We start from the raw sequence: 16,530 nt of genomic DNA, 5'->3' as shown, positions 1-16,530 counted from the left end.
CCTGGGTGTGGACCTATGCACTGCTCGTCAAGCCATGCTGTGGCAGGCATCCCACATGTAAAGTGGAGGAAGATGGGCACAGATGTTAGCTCAGGGCCAGTCTTCCTCAAAAAAAAAAAAAAAAAAAGAGAAATCAAGGCTCAGCAAAGAAAACAACTTACTGGAGATCTCAAAGATAGAGAGAGAAATAAAAATCCAGGTCTGACTGCAAAGTTGGTGATCTTTTCTGATTTCCCTCCAAGGGGAAGGAGATGAGAGTGGGGTTAGAACATAGAGATCCAGGCTCGCCCTCCCCAATAAGGCCCTGTTTCACTAGGATAAGTGTCATGGGGTACCCTGGACCTTGATGGCCTGTGGAGAAACCAAAGGAGGGATAGGTGCTATCATATCAGAAGAGCACTCTGCAGTTTGCAGTTGACGGATTGATTGATTGATTTTTTTTTTTTTTTAAAGATTTTTTTTATTTTTTCCTTTTTCTCCCCAAAGCCCCCCGGTACATAGTTGTGTATTCTTCGTTGTGGGTTCCTCTAGTTGTGGCATGTGGGACGCTGCCTCAGCGTGGTCTGACGAGCAGTGCCATGTCCGCGCCCAGGATTCGAACCGACGAAACACTGGGCCGCCTGCAGCGGAGCACGCGAACTTAACCACTCGGCCACGGGGCCAGCCCCTGATTGATTGATTTTTAAAGATTGGCACCTGAGCTAACATCTGTTGCCACTCTTCTTCTTCTTCTTCTTTTTTTTTCTTCTCCCCAAAGTCCCCCCGTACACAGTTGTAGATCCTAGTTGTAGGTCCTTCTGACTCTGCTATGTGGGAGGACACCTCAGCACGGCCTGATGAGCAGTGCTAGGTCCACACCCAGGATCCGAACTGGCAAAACCCTGGGCTACTGAAGTGGAGTGCACGAACTTAACCACTCGGCCACGGGGCCGGCCCCTAATTCATTTACTTTTTTATCATGGACTTCTTCTGAAGACAGACAGAATGATTGTCTCATTTTGTAGGTAGGGAAAGTGAGGCAAAGGCAGGGGCAGTGGCTTACTCAAGATCACACAACAAGTCAGCAAAGGAAGTAAGGCTCAAAAATAATTTTAATTAAGCTCCTAACAAACAGACTCTCCTATAGGGAACAACGATGCATTCTGGACAAAATATAAAGCAACCACTTCAGGGCTCAGGAGAATGAACAAAAGCAGGACGATTTTGATGGGAGTCAAAATATGGATGAAATGATGGGCAAAGAATGAGCTCTCCATTGTTGCAGATTTCCACTGAAGGGAGCTGAAGTCAGGGCACATGTTGAAGTGGCTAAAACTCTGATAGAAAGCTCACCATCTTTCTGGCCTGAAAAAACTAGAGGACAGAGCCCAGGAACCATGACTGCTGGAGAGGGAGGGGAAATTATCAAAGGAGACAGCCACATAAAGGAAACTGCAAATTCTGTGCATAATCTCTACTCCACTGTCGGGTTGATCCTGAACCCTACATGCATTAAGCAGACTAAAAGCAGTCTGAAATGAGGCATTAGCCGCCTCTTGTCACAGAGAAGACAGATGTACAATTTAAGTCTAACCAAATCAATTGCCTGCTAGTGAAAAAAACACCCCATCTTTGTACGAATATAACAGAATCCATAGTCTCTTCAATGTAAATTGATAATGTCCAGGATACAATAAAAAATTACTAGACATAGAGAGAGCAAGAAAAATGTAACCCATTCTCAAAGGGAAAGACGTCAACAGAGGCCAACACTAAAATGATCCAGATGTTGGAGTTAATAACTGAAAACTTAAAGGCAGTTCTTTTTACTATGCTTATGAGGTAAGGAGAAAGACCCTTGTCTGAAAAGGAAGGAATCTCAGCAGAAGAACAGAAAATACAAAAAGGAAGCAAAAGAAAATTTTAGAACTGAAATACAGAGTATCTGAGATTAAAAATGGGGATGTTTGTGTTTCATAGCAGAATGATGGCAGAGGAAGAATGAACTTAAATATACATTTTGAGAAGTTATCCAATCTAAGGAAACAAGAGGAAAAAAGTTTAAAAAAAATGAACAAAGTCTCATGGACCTGTGGGAAAATATCAAAAGATCTACAGGTAATGAGTAATTGGAGAATTGGAATCCCAGGAGGAAAAAAGAGAAAATAGACTGGGGGAAAATATTTGAAGAAATAATGGCTGAAAACTTCCTAAATTTGGTGAAAGAGATGTGTACATTTTCAAGAAGTTCTGTGAATCCCAAACAGAATAAACATAAGACAATCCCACCTAGACCCTTACTGGTAAAACTGCTGAAAACCAAAACTAAAGAGAAAATCTTGGAAAAAAATTACATATTTTGTATAAGGAAAAATGGTACAAGCAACATAGAGCTTCATATCAGAAACTGTAGAGGTCAGAAGACACTGGAGCAACATCTTTCAAGGGCTGAAAGAAAATATTGTAAACCCAGAATTCTATATCCAGAAAAGATATCCTTCAAAAAGGAAAACAAAATAAAGACCATTCTAGATAATGGAGAGCCAGAAGAATTCATTGCCTACAGAAATGTACTACCAGGAATGCCAAAACAAATTCCTCAGCTAAAGAGCAAGGATAACAAGGGACAGTCAAATCTCCAGAAACAAATGAAAACCATCAGAAATTGTAAACATCTGAAACGCCTGTTTTTTCTTAATTTCTTTAAAATGCACGTGACTGCTTAAAGCAAAAATTGAAACGCTATCTTGTAGGATTTATAATGTCCCTACATATGACAATAATAACATGAAAGATAGACGAGGTGGTAGACGGACCTAGACAGAGGCAAGGTTTCTGCCTCTTACGTGAAGTGGTAAAGTAGTAAGTGTGAGTAAAATGTAAAAAGTTAAAGATGTATACGGTAATCTCTAGAGCACCTCTGAAAAAACAATGCAAAGAGGTATGGCTAAAAAGTCACTAGATAAATAAAAAGAGAATTCCAAAAAGTATTCAAGTAACCTATAGGAGGCAAGAAAAGTGGAACAGAGGAACAAAAAGACAGAAAACAAGTAATAAAATGACAGACTTAAATCCAACCATATCAATAACTACGTTAAATATTAATGGGCTAAAGACTCTTATTAAAAGGAAGAGATAATCAGAATAGATGAGAAAGCAACCTGTAAGCACGTGCTGTCTGTTAGAGACATTTAAGATTATATAAACATATGCAAACATTAAATATAGAAACATAGATAGGTTGAAAGTAGATGGATGGAAAAATATATACCATGCAAACAGCCATCGTAAGAAAACAGGATTGACTGTCTTAACAGCAGATACAATGGATTTCAAGACAAGGTACATACCAAAGATAATAAAGAACATTTCACAATGAAGAAAGGGTCAATTCATTAGAAAGACATAATAATAATAAAAAATGTGTATGCATCTATAAAAAAGCCTCAAAATACACGATGCAAAAACTGATCAAATAAAGAGAGAAATATAAATAGAAAATTCCAAACTCATAGTTGGAAAATTTAACATCCTTCTTCCTAACGACTGATAGACAAATAAAAAATCAGTAAAGTCATAGAGAACAAGGACAACGCTATTTAATTATCTTGAATTAACTGATATTTGTAGAGCCCTACACGCACCAACTGCTGAATACACATTCTTTTCAGGGGCACATTGTAAGGTCACCAAAGTAGACCATTTGCTGGGCTATTAAACAAGGCTCAATGAATTTAAACGATTGAAATCATGCAGAATATGCTCTCTGACCACAACTGAACTATATTCAAAGTCAATAAAAATAAGATATCTAGAATATTTTATTTCCAAATATTTGCAAATAAAAAAAACCTTCTAAATAATCCATAAGTCAAAGAAGAATTCTCAAGGGAAATTAAAAAAAATACACTGAACTGAATTAAAATGAAAACACACTATATAAAAATTGGTGGGATGCTGCTAAAGCACTCCTTAGAGGAATATTATAGACAGGCTGAAAAATGGCCCTCTCAAATATGTCCATGTCCTAATTTCTGGAGACATGACTATGACTTTATATGACAAAATGGACTTTGCAGATGTGATTCAGCTGAGGATCCTGAATGGGAGAGTATTTTGAATTATCTGAATGGGCTCTAAGTCTAATCACAAGTGTCCTTATAAGGGAGGCAGAGAGAGGTTTGGCTCAGAAGAGAAAGGAGGAGATAGGATGACGAAAGCAAGAGGTTGGAGCGATGAAGGGAGGGGTCACAAGCCGAGGAAGGCAGGAGGCCTCCCAAAGCTCGAAAAGGCGAGGAAACAGATTCGCGGCTGGAGCCTCCAGAAAGCAGCAGTCCAGCTGACACCTTGACCTTAACCAGCAAAACTGATTTCAGACTCCTGACCTCCACAACTCTAACAGAATAAATTTCTGTTGTGTTAAGCCTTTAAGTTTGTGGTAATTTGTGACAGAGGCAACAGGAAACTAATATGACAGCTAGAAAATAAGAAAAGTCTAAAATCAATGATGGACGATTCTAGATCAAAAGCTAGAAAGTTAGATCAAGAAGCTAGAGAAAAACAGAGCAAATTAAACTCAAAGTAATAGAAGGAAGGAGAAGATGAAGATGGGAGCAGAAATCAATGAGGAGAAGATAGACCAACCATAGAGAAAATGAACAAAGCCAAAAGCTAGTTCTTTGAAAAGATCAGCAAAATTAATGACCTCCTAGTTAGACTGATCAGAAAGAAAGGAGAAAGGAAACAAAAACTACCGATAACAAGAATGAAAGAAGGTTAACATTACAGATCCTAGAGACAGTAAAAAGACAACAGGAGAACGTAATGAACAACTTTATGCCAACAAATTTGACAACTTAGATGAAATGGACAGATTCTCTGAAAAATGCTACCTATCTAATTGATACAATATGAAAGAGAAAATATTAATAGCCCTAGATTTATTAGAAGAATTGAATTCTTTATCAAAAACTTTCTCCTAAGAAAACTCCCGGCCCAGAGGGTTTCACTGGTGAATTCCATAAAAAATTCAAAGAAGAAATAACAACAATCCTACATAAACTCTTTCAGAAAACAGAGGAGGAGGGAGCACTTCCCAATTCATTTTACGAGGTCAGCATAACCCTAATTTCAAGACATAAATAAGACATTTTAAAAAATTCAAATATCACAATATCCCTCATCAACGTAGACACAGAAATCTTTAACAAAATATCCGTAAATTGTATCCAGGAATATACATACATACGTATATACATACTCACATACGTGCATACATACATACAAAGAATCATACACCACAACTTAAGTCGAGTTTATCCCAGGAATGCGAGTTTAGTTTAACTAACTTATTGATTTGAATCAATTTAATTGATCATAGTAACAGAATATAGGAGCAAATATCACATGATCACTTTAATAGTAGAAGAAAAAGTGTTTGACAAAATAAACTCACCATTCCTTATAAAAATTCCCTGCAAAGTGGGAATAGCAGGAAACTTCCTCAATCTGATAAAGGACATCTACAACAATCCTACAGTAAATATCATCATTGAGGATGACGTATTGGATATTTTCTCCTAAGACTGGAACAAGGCAGGGATGCCCACCCAGTCCCTTCTACTCCACACCATCCTGGAACCCCCAGCCCTTCCACTAAGGCAAGTCAAAGAAACTAATGGCATAAAGTTGGAAAAGAAAAAGAAAAACTGTCGATATTTGCAGATGACATTATTATTTACATAGAAAATCCTAAAGACTCTACAAAACAACTACTAGAACTAATAAATAGCAATATTAGAGGACGAAAAAGGTTAATATAGAAAAATTAATTGTATTTTTATATACTAGTATCAAACAAATTAGAAAGGGAAATTAAAGAAACAATTTCATTTATAATAGGGCCAAAACCCATAAAATACTTCAGAATAAATTTAAGAAAAGTCATTCAATTGCTCTTCACTGAAAATCACAGAATATCGCTGAAAGAAATTAAGACCTAAATAAATGTAGAGACGTAATATGTTCATGGACTAGGACACTCAACAGTGTTACCGTGTCGATTTTCTCCAAATGGATCTATAGGTTGTATACAATAGATCCTTTTTTTTGTAGAAATTGAAGAAATTGTAGAAATTGAATAGCTGATCCAAAAATTCCTACAGAAATGCAAATAACCTGGAATGGCCAGAGTACTTTTAAAAAGAGGAGCAAAGTTGGATGTCTTACACTGCCTGATTATAAGACTCACTGTTAACCCCAGAAAACTAGATGACGTGGTTTTGGCAAAAGGACAGACATATAGATTAAGCACACAGAACAGAAAATCTAGGGGTAGACCCAAACATACATGGCAACTGATTTTTGGCAGAGGGGTCAGGATGGTTCAGTAGAGAAAAAAAAGTCTCTAACAACTGGTACTGAAAGAACTGGATATTCACAAGAAACAAATGAACACCAGCCTTTATCTGACACTATACGCAAAAATTACCTGGAAATTAATATGAAAAAGCCAAATGCAAAAGCTTAAATTTAAAACTTCTAGAAGAAAACATGCAAGAAAATAATTGTAACTTTGGGGCAAGGCAGTGATTTCTTAGATAAGACTCAAAAGCATGAACCATAAAAGAGAAAAAAGTTGATAAATTGTACTTTATCAAAACTAAAAACTTCCATTTGTTAAAAAACATTATTAAGAAGGCAAAAGACAAGCCCCAGACAGGAGAAAATATTCTCAATACATACATCTGATGAAAGACTTCTATCTAGAATATACTAAAATTCTTACAAATCAAAAATAAAAATACAACTCAAATTTTGTGTGTGTGTGACGAAGATTAGCCCTGAGCTAACATCTGTTGCCAGTCTTCCGGTTTTTGCTTAAGAAAGATTGTCGCCGAGCTAACAATCTTCCTCTGTTTTATGTGGGACACCACCACAGCACGGCTTGACCAGCAGTGCTAGGTCAGTGCCCGGGATCTGAACCTGTGAACAGCAGGCCGATGAAGCGAGGCGTGTGAACTTAACCACAATGCCACTGGGCTGGCCCCCACAACTCAATTTTATAAGTGGGCAATAGATTTAAGCAGACACTTCACAAAAGAAGATACGGCCAGCAAAGATGACTACATTGTTAGCATCAGGGAAATGTAAATTAAAACGTCAGTGAGACACCACTACACGCCCATGGGAAAGGTTAAAATTAAAAAGACTGGGGCCGGCCCCGTGGCCGAGTGGTTAAGTTCGCGTGCTCTGCTGCAGGCGGCCCAATGTTTCATCAGTTCGAATCCTGGATGAGAACATGGCACTGCTCATCAAGCCATGCTGAGGCGGCCTCCCACATGCCACAACTAGAAGGACCCACAGCTAAGAATATACAACTATGTACCGGGGGGCTTTGGAGAGAAAAAGGAAAAAATAAAATCTTAAAAAAAATTAGAAAGACTGATAATTCCAAGTATTGTGATGATATGGATCATCCAGAACTCTCATGAACTCCTGAGGAGAAGCTGAAATGTACAACCACTTGGAAAACGATTTGGAAGTTTCTTCAAAAGATGGGTCTTCTCATACCATACTGTGCAAGCCATTTCATTCCCAGCATCTACCCTAGAAAAATGAAAACATATGTCCCTACAAGACTAGCACAGAGCAGTTTTATTCAAAATCGCTTTGTGTTAGAAACAACCCAAATGTCTATCAACAGGATAAACCAAATGTGGCATCTCCACACATATCACTCAGCAACTTAAAAAAATGGACTAATGATACACACAACCATGTGAGCGAACCTCAGAAGCATTATGCTGGGGGAAATGGACAGTATATACTATATATACATTATTCTACTTACATAAAATTTTAGAAAACACTATAAATATGCTATTTACATGTTATACATGCTATATATATGTCACTTTGTATTTTATATATGTTTTTGTTATATTGTATGTCACACATACGCACAGAATATAAATATACTTGTCACCAAAGTGACAAAATGCTAATAAGGGGTTCCTGGGGATGGGAGAGAAAGGGACTGGAAAGAGACAGAGGGAATCTTTTAGGGTGATATACATGTTCTGGGTCTCGATTGTGTTTGCGGTTTCCTCTGTTAAAATTCTTGAATTGCTCACGTGAATTAGATGCAATTTACCGTACATAAAATTTTACCTCAATACTATTGGTAAAAAACAAATTGAGACAGTCCTCTTTCTGTTCCACACATTCCTGTTTGGTTCAGCAGCATCCACAGCCACATCCCCTGCACCCAGGGGATGCAGAGAATGCGACCTGGTCCCTGCAGCAGGAGCAGGAGCCCGTGAAACAGCCCATGAGAGTAAGCTGTGCTGAGGCTGCACCAGAGGGAGCCCACGGGACTGTGGGGGCCCAGAGGAGGAGCGTCAGAATCACTCTGAGGGTCTGGGGAGGTCCAGGGAGGAAGTCACTCTATGTGGAGGGAGTCGTGAAGGACAAGCAGGAGGAGGCAGGGAAAGGCGGGCCAGGTGCGCAGGATGGCAGAGGGGAGGGCACAGTAGAGGAACAGAGGAGGAACATCCTAGGGGGTGTGGGGAAGCTAAGAGCACTTCAGTGATGCTGGAGCACAAGGGGCGAGGGAGGCACGAGGTCAGGATGAACACGGAGAAGCCGTGGCTGGAAGCCTCGATCCCACGTGTGTCCCCCATCTGGAAGCTGAACTCCAGACGGGACAGGACCCTGTCTGATCTTTATGTCCCCAGAACCTCGCAAGTGCTAGGCTCACAGAGAGGGAGGGGTGTCAATGAGTGTGCGATGAATGAGTGATGCAATGAATGAACGAATGAGGGGGCTGACTTTCAGATCCATTCCTCCAGCCCCATTCTGTGGTCTCCTGCCCACATTGGCTTTAATGCTGACCCCTCCTTAGGTCCTTTTGGGGACAATGCTTTCTCCTAGCTCTTTCTGTCTTTTGCTAGACTTCAGCTCTGTAGCCTTAGGGCCAGACACGGCTACAGGAGAGATGCAGATCCCAACCGGACATCATTTAAATATTCATAGGAGCTGAGGCTGTGGCAAGCTGGACAGAAATGAAGAGAATTCAGAAAAGACTCGAGCAATGGATTCGTCAAGTTCAAACTCCAGGTGTAGCAAATTGGAAGCGGGTTCAACTCCAGTTAGGAGACCGACGCGTCCCATGAGCTGCTCTCTCCCAAAGCCACATTTCCCAGCCCTTTGAGCTTTCGGGCCTTGGGAACTGGTGTGGCTTCTGTGGAGGAAGGAACGTTCCTTCCTGCAGCCTCTTTCCTGGCGGCAGGGAGATAAGCCTCTGACGGCTGCCAGCCTCAGTCGCTCCTCATCTCCTTCCACGCAGGCCCAGAAATATCTTACCCGGCTTCTTAAGTGGGACCTGCTCCTCCCAAGCTTGGATAGGGTTCACACGGTTTTCTGGGTCAGAGCACCTTCCTTCCTTATCCTTTGTTTATAGGCATTTGTTCCCCCATACACACCTCTGGAGTCCATCTTGCTGGGCCCACCATACTGAGAGACAGGAAGCCAGGAAGTTCTGGATCTGCCAGAGGCCATCATTGTGGGAACAACTCAGCCCCGTCACTTCCTAGAGTGGGGTGCTTCCATCGGGGGGGTCTTCTCCCACCCCCTAGCATGCAACTTTGCCCCAAACTCCACCCACGGATCCCATGCCTGGGCCCCTTGAGTGCGTCTCATCTTCTTTGACCTCATTCCCTCTGAGTCCCGTCCCAGCATCCTCTGGCACATGCCTCTCAAGGTACAGCCAGTCTTATTTCCCATTCCCATCGTTGTCACCAGGAAACTCATGAATTAACTTCTGAAATACTCTATTCTCATCTCCCTTCTCAAATCTGCTCAGAGCTTGGCTGTCCCTCTGTGGTTCTCATTAAATCCTTATCTACAGCCTCTGGAAAGTGTCTTTGGTCATTTCCTCTGTCCCTGCTCCCTTAGTGGGAGGTGGATGGACCCCTTCATCCTCTCTGGGCCCCACCCTTTCCTAGATCCAGCAGCGAGTCAACTCCCCTGTCCTTCCTGATCCCAGCGAAGGACCAGCTGGGGGGCAGACAGCTCAATTTTTGCCTGTTCCAACCTTCCAGTCTGCCTTGCGGACCTCAAACTTTCTTCTCAGGAAACCCATGTTCCTCCAGCTCAATCAACACGTCATCCTTCAACGTTCTAGGATTAGACATTTCCAACGTTCCTATTCTGACAGCAGGTCCAAACTCTGTCTTTTAAACCAATCTTATTCCTTCCTGATCCTCTAGCACCAGATTCCTAGATGTGGGCCTTTTTAATTTCTTCTTAGCTGCTGGTTTTTAATAATCTCACTGAGATTTTTCTCTGCCTGAAGGATGGTGGGCATGGCACAGCACCTGAATGATTAGGGCCCCATCCTCCTGGTCTGTTCACTGACACAACCCACCAGTCCCTGAGGTCCACCATCCTGTGGCTGAGACCGACACAAGGAACTATCCAGATCCACCTTCACTACCTTCACTATAGGGTGGGTAGGGTGTGTGTTGGTGGGGGGTGGTTGCAGCATCCTCTGGTCTTCAATCTTCACTATGGACTCTGGAATGCCCACCTTGTCCATCGTTCCTCAAATCCTAGCCTGTGGATGTGCATCTTCTCAGCCTCAGATGTGCTCCGATATGTGGGGGTTCTGGATGCAGCTAGTTCCTTGAGTTCTTCCAGGCACCCCTCCTCCCTTCCTCAATTTTCTGTTATGCTCACCAGGCACACAAGAACGCTAGGCACATGGAAAGAGACTAAGGGCCAGGTTACTAATGTTGGAGAAGCATCCAATGAATTCCTCTCTTCCAACTCCAGTGAGAAATTTCTGGTGATCAATCCTGGAATGAAGACCAGGCCTGGAAGCAAGTTGAGGCTTTTCTCTCCTTCCCCTAGGATCTCATGGTGAGCTGGTGGAGCCAGAGGACAACCATTTATCCAACCAGCCAGGGGACAAGGATGGCCAGTGAGGTCCCCTGCACACCCACTGCCGTTGCTGGCAGAGAGCTGAAACAGGACAGGATGAATGGGAGCAGAGAGGAGCTGGGAAGGAGGGAAATCAAGTGGGGTCTGGAAAGAAGGAAGAGCGAGAGACTCCCAGAGTCCTTGCTGGGCAAGGGCAAGGCCTTGATCTGCTTGTCATTCCACGAGATGGGGGAGTGAGGAGGAAGTCTGGGGCCTTTAAGGCTCAGCCGCCTGCCCACTAGTAAAGCACAGCCACCCACCACTTCAGGGGCTGGCCCAGCAGAGGGCAGCTCCCCCTCCCGCAAAGAGACAGTACTTGAGAGGGAGGTGGTCAGAGGGTGGACCCTCCTGCTCCTCCATGCCCCCTGGGGATGAGGAGGGACCTCCTGCAAAGGCCTAGTTAGGCAGCCTACCCGCCCAGGACCCCCCTGGTACTAAAGTCCCTTACTGACCCTGTCCCCTTGCCATGGATGATGGCTCTAAGGTCCCCTTGAGCCAATCAGGATCTCTCCCCAGGAAATAGGAATGCCAGAAGGAAAACCCTGGGAGGCAGGAGGCTGTGAGCTGAGGCCTGAGGGGAAGCATGGCTCCTCTTGCTGAGAGCCCTGAGCTTCCCAGGCCTTGTCTGTGTGTGCGTGTGTGTGCGTGTGCGTCACTTTCTTTACAGCTGTGGATATTCTGGATCGTTCCAATAAATACCTCTATTCTTGAGATGGCTAGAAGGTATTTTGTTGACTTTGTTTCTGTTCTTGCACTTGCTTTTATCTTTATCTTGTTGCTATTGTTTGCTTGCACCCAAAGAATCTTAACTGACACAGAAATTGGTACCCAAGAGTTGGTTGCAGTCCACAGACCTTCAGGAGGGTAGGCATATTTGGAACTGGTTTTGACTGAGGGTGGGGGCCAGGGCCAGGAAAAAGCCTCTCCCATCAGCATTCCAAGTGGCAGCAGCTGTCAGCCAGTGTGGACAGCACAAGAAATGCTGGGACCTGGAGTAGGACTTGATGCTTCTGACATGCGCCTGGCTGAAACTTTGAAATTTCTTCTCAAGGCAGGAGATAAATTCTAGCTTTTTATGTTTTCAGCTAAAAATTCTCCTATACAAACCGGCATCAGAGATGGATTCTGTAGGTTTCTGATTCACACGGTGAATTCAATCTTCACGAGATCTTTTCGGGGAAAATTAAGACACGGATGGGGAAAGAGTTGCACGCTAATTTCCCATGGTTGCTGCAACTAATGACCATAAACTCAGTCACTTAAAACAGCCCAAACTTATTCCCTTGCGGTTCTCCTGGTGAGAAGTCCTAACATCAAAGTGTCAGAGGGCTGTGTTCCTTCTGGAGGCTCTAGGAATGAATGCACTTCCTCGGCTTTTCCAGTTTCTAGAGCCACCTGCCTTCCTGGCTCCTGGCCTCTCCCTCCATCTTCAAAGCCAGCAGTGTGGCATCTTCCCATCTCTCTCTCTGCTTCTACCCTCACACCTCCTTTCCTTTCCTCTGATCCTCTTGCCTCCCTCTTATAAGAACCCTAGTGATGACATTGGATCCACTCCCATAATCCCAGATAACCTCCCCATCTCAAAGTCCTCATGGAATCGCATCTGGAAGGTCCCTCTTATTATGTAAGTTCTGTAAGTTAATGTATTGTCAGGTACCAGGAATTCGGACATGGGCATCCTTGAAAGGATGCTATCCAGCCTACCACAAGTTTCATCCAGAAAATTGCAATAGGGACATCTGATGAGACTTGTAGGATCTTAATTACAAACCAAATCTAAGGGCAGCTGGTCACACATTGCCCATGACACCTCTTTGTTTGTTGGCAGCCAACATTTGAAGTCAGCATGGCCCCAAGGTGAAATGCAGAACAGAAAAAGAGTTAGACACCAAAGCAAGAGGAGAACTTCACTGTGAAAGCTCCGAACACCTGGAGAAACTGTGTGGGGTGGAGTCGAAGGTGTTCACCAAGGAGGGCGGAACAGGATTCCGGATTCGTTGCTGTGATCGTCCTCAGTCGACACCATGTACTCCAGCAGTGGGCTGTGATTCTCACTGTGCCCAGGGTTGGTCAAGCTTGACAAAGTGGTCACTTTGTGACCCTAAAAAAACAGAACATACTTGGCATGGAGAAGAAGAAGGAGGAATCAAAGTGTGCAGGAAACCGGAATGTTAGATTTGATATTCCATGGATTCCTCAGCTACACTGGGTTTCCTGCCGGGTCCCAGGAGATTTCCCTCTCCTTTGACACAAGGAATAAATGGATTGCTAGGAACCCTCTAGGCTGAAAGGTGGGGCTTGGACCCTGACCTATTTAGGTGGCAGAAATCCGAAGAGGTCAACCCTAGGGGAGAGAGTTCACGGTCAGCAGAAAAGAGAGTGTGGGTGTGATGTCAGGCAGCAGGGAGGGTAACGATCGGGGCTCAGGTTGGACACGCAGAGCCTCACAGCAATACAAGCGATGGACAGTCCTGTTCCTTTGTAAAACCCAAAATATGGTGAGCAAAGAGCAGACACGGGTCAGCATGTTGGACAGTCTCTGCTTGTCACTCAATTCTCAGACCTCAGTTGTGGGAGAAACCCAGAGCCTTTGAAAGAAGGGGTAGCCAGGAGTCTGAGAAAGGGCGTGTCATACCCTGTACATGCAACCTGCGAACACTCCTCCTATCTGTTCTCCATGGAGTGGGAGCATCCCCTCAGGTGACAGTGGGTTACTTAGAGGAAACCAACATGTCCTGGACTGTTGGAAGGTGGCTCCAAAGTTTCACTAGCTACTGGGACGCAGAATAACCCAGAATGATCTGGACCACGGCCTGCTGGTCAGGGTGATGCTCACGGGGGTAAGTAATAAATGAATGTCTGATCTGAGTCCACCTCACAATAGGACCATTGGGACCCAACCCTCACCTGGTCACCATTTTCTAGGTTCCTGAGTGGATACCTGGAACGGGTACTCTTGGAAGCTGCAGACTGTTCAGCCAGACCCACGGACAGGGGCTGTTACACTGAGATAAACAGGTGGAGGCCATTGGGTTTATATCTCTACAAAAATATTCAAATAAAAATGCCCACCAAATTCTCGGAGGAATGACAGAGATTGGTGCCATTATCACGGCTCGAGGGAGGCAAGAGTAATCATTCCCATGACACCCTATTCACCTCTCCAGTTGCCAGCCCCAGCCAGAGATGTGTCCTGGACAACAGTGGCTGAGAGCTCATAAACCTACGTGGATGAAACTCCAATGGAAATTGCCATCCCTAAGAGGTCCTTGTTAATGTAGGAAATAAATACAGCCTTTGACTCTTGGTACGTAGCGATCAGTCTTCTTGGTGGCAAGCAAAGACACCAAACCTAGTTTCTTAGTGGGAAAAAACGGAAATTTATTGGAGAAGTATCAGAGTTCCCCCAAATCGGCAGGAGACTGGAGACCAGGCTTGGAAAATAAGCATAACCAAGGCAGCTCCATGGTGTCAAAGGCGGGGAGAAAAGAATCCTCTTTGTCAGGAGGCGTATGGTCAGGATGCTGCCTCTGCCACTCTGAGATATTATCCCAGCTGGGGTAGGGCACAGCCTCTCCGTTCACCATAGCCCTCTTGGACAGTCACTGAGAATTGGTTTTAAGCACCTATGGTCTTTGCTTCACTTGCTCCAGATTCTGGATCCCAGGTGGAATCAGCCAATAAATCAAGCTGGATCTTGGGTATGAGCCTGGATGCCAGAGAAGGAAGAATCTGGTCTTTCTGGCTTCCGCATACAGAGAATGTCAGGACTATACATGGTAGGAAATCCCCCTACTAAGAAGACAGCAGTTCCCTGTGAAACAAGTCCGTCACATCCAGGGGCCTCAGATGTTGACATCTCTGACTGTAGGAGACAGAAACTGAACTCCAATTTGCAAAAACTAAATAGAGGCATCACTGAAAGGTCCAGAAAGGCCAAATTCAAGTGCTTAAAGCGTGTCATCAGTGCCCAGCCTCTCTCACATTTGGCTGTGCTTTCTGCCTGACACAGTGGCTTCAGCCAGAACTGGGCTGCCACGAGACACTTCTTAAGTGTGTTCCTGAAGGACATCAGAGAACATCTCGTAGTGTACGCTGCCTGGAAGGAGAGGTGTCCTCAGACCAGATCTGCATTGTTTCTCAGGTAACAGCTAAGGTTCTGGCTAGAAGGTCAGAATTTTAGAGGGAATAAATCTGGAGGCTTGGTGACAAAGATACTTATGGAAGTGGTCTATGGATGGAGCTCTCGGAATGAGCCCAGAATGGAAAATACTCCTGTCCCATGTGCATGCTCACTAGAAGGTCTCCACTGTCAGAGCCACTGAATAATTGATGAAGAGACCCTTTGTGGCTGCAATTCTTCCCCCTTCCCCCGGCAGCCTAGTGCTTTCAAAACAGGCTCTGTGACAAAATGGCTGATAGAGAGGCTGTGTCTCAGCACATCATACGGGCTGTCCCTCATCCAGGTTGACTTGGAGCTTAAGGAATCTCAGCCCAAAGAAGCAATGGCCATAGATCTGACTAAAATGGTCTGAAGAGGACTCAGCTGAAAGAAAACACCTTGAGAGGTTGAATGCTGCCTCATAGGATGTGTGATGCTCTAAATCCATACTCAGTTTTTAGTGCATTTTCTCCCATAGCCGTAATTTATGGATCTAGGAATTAAGAAGGTAAGACGAGGGTGACAGCTCTCATGCTCATACAGAACACCTACCCTCAAAATTTTTTTTTCAATTCCCGTGACTCTGGAATCTTCTTGTCCAGAGGTGTCAGTACCTAAGAAGGGGATCCCTCTCTCAGGGAACACAAAAACGGTTTCATTGCACCGGCCATAGCTGATTCCTCATGCTTCTCAAGGGGTGGATAACGATCAGCTCACTGGTTTGGATGTGGTGCTTGATCTGGATTATCAAGAGAAATTCATATTATTGCTACACAGTAGGGTAGGGGGAATATAAGTGCAACTCGAGGGATCCCTTAGGATTCCTTCTAGTACTACCAAAACAAGTAGCAAAGGTTACTAGAAAATTCCACAACCCTACTGAGGTAGGAGCACCAAGAGGTTCAGCTTCACAAGAATGAATTTGTCCATAGGGAAGAGGAACACTGAGTGAAATGATCATTAAAGGCTCGTATCTGTGGCAGCAATGGTCAATGGAGGTTGTAGCCTCTATTGCACCTCTTTGTTTCCTAAAAATGTTTATATGTGTATGTAAATACACACACATATACACATGCAAAATACTGAGAGAGGAGCTTAATGGAGCAAGAGAAACATTGGCATCATTCCAAGGCCCGCCACTCCATGACACAACTTCAAGATGCAGTAGGTGAAGATTATTTGTGTTTGTCTCCAACCAGGGAAGTGATGAGTGCACTTACTGTTGTAAACGGGATCACTGGATCCATAACAGGGTAAGGAGAGTCATTTTTTTTGTCTGAGAAAAAGAGTGTGTATGTGTGTCTGGTCTCCAAAGGGTTCACTGTATATGGTAGGTGTAAAATCAGGTGGCTTCTTGACCTGAGACTCCCCGCAAGGTTTGTGTCCCTGTAACCCATTCCTCTTCC

Source organism: Equus asinus, chromosome 4, assembly GCF_041296235.1.
Source record: "Equus asinus isolate D_3611 breed Donkey chromosome 4, EquAss-T2T_v2, whole genome shotgun sequence".
NCBI lineage: Eukaryota > Metazoa > Chordata > Mammalia > Perissodactyla > Equidae > Equus > Equus asinus.
Note: the sequence above shows the minus strand (reverse complement) of the source record.